This window comes from Chrysochloris asiatica, unplaced genomic scaffold, assembly GCF_000296735.1.
Source record: "Chrysochloris asiatica unplaced genomic scaffold, ChrAsi1.0 scaffold00230, whole genome shotgun sequence".
Taxonomy (NCBI): Eukaryota; Metazoa; Chordata; class Mammalia; order Afrosoricida; family Chrysochloridae; genus Chrysochloris; species Chrysochloris asiatica.
This window is the reverse complement of record NW_006408748.1, coordinates 2,198,664-2,199,922: the sequence shown is the minus strand read 5'-3', so window position 1 is coordinate 2,199,922 and position 1,259 is coordinate 2,198,664.

The window sequence follows — 1,259 nt, the reverse complement described above, 5'->3', positions numbered from 1 at the left end:
AGAATCTCCACTGAGTAGGATCCAATCTGTCCAGGTGGGGCTGGTGAAAGGAAATGTGGATAGGTCTCTTGTGATACAGTAGTGAATCATTGTTATCAGGACTGATTGTGAGGGTTGTAAATGTAAAGGTAGACATTTTGTAGCAAGGAGGGGAGTGATTAACTTTGCAGTCTAAGAGCGGAGGTCCCTGGGACCATCAAGGGAGAAGAGCAGAGAGCGGAATCCTACCCAGAGAAGCAGTGATGCCTGAGAGGGAGGCAGAGACGATGACATGGAAAAGTGGAGCAGCTGGGGACTTTAGTTCCAGAGAGGGAAAGGGGCTTTGTGCTGATGACCAGAGGGGCAGGCTTGCGGGATATACCGTTTGGTTGGTAGATGATACATGGAGAGGATTGTAACCATGGCAATGAAATGATATACAATAGGATGAATGTAAAACTAATGTTCTCCCATGTAAACTATCCTGAGACCACCTGGGTCTACTTGTAAATGAAGTGAGGGTAAATGCAGCAAGGAAGACACAGGCTGAATTTGGATGTGCGTGTTCCATTGGCACCTGTTGACCCTAAGATTTGAGAAGAGGAAGGGCTGACTGGTCTGAAGTTTAGGGAGTTATGTGAACTCCTGAGCCCATGGGCACTGACCTAGCTCCTGGGGACTAGGTCTGAGAGTGAAGGGGCCAACTGGTTTGAAATGCAAGGAGGTATATGTAAACTCCCAAATGGTGGTACCCATTTGACCTAGTTTGGCTAGCTAGGGCTGAGTTGATTAGAACCCAACCAGATGAAGATAAAGATATTTGATACTGTGAGCAATTGTAAATTGCTAAAATTTGATGAGCTGGACTTTTGTTTATGGATGCAGTTGCTCAAAATTCCAACCGGAATGGGAGATTCTTCCTACCAAGGAATATGCTTGCCTTCTGGGTTAATGTTGTTGTTGTTGTTAGGTGCCATAGGTACCAACTCATAGCGACCTTATGCACAGCAGAACAAAACATGGCCTGATCCTGGGCCAACCTCACTACTGTTGTCACTCTTGAGTCCATCGATGCTGCCACTTGGCCTATCCAAAAAAAAGAGGGTCTTCCTCTTTTTCTCTGACCCTCCACCTTACCAAACATGATATCCTTCTCCAGAGACTGGTCCCTCCTGACAATATGTCTGAAGTATGAGAGACGAAATTTGGCCTTCTTGGCCTCCAAGGAGCACTCTGGCTGCACTTCTTCCAAAACGGATCTGGGTTGATAAATACAGGCA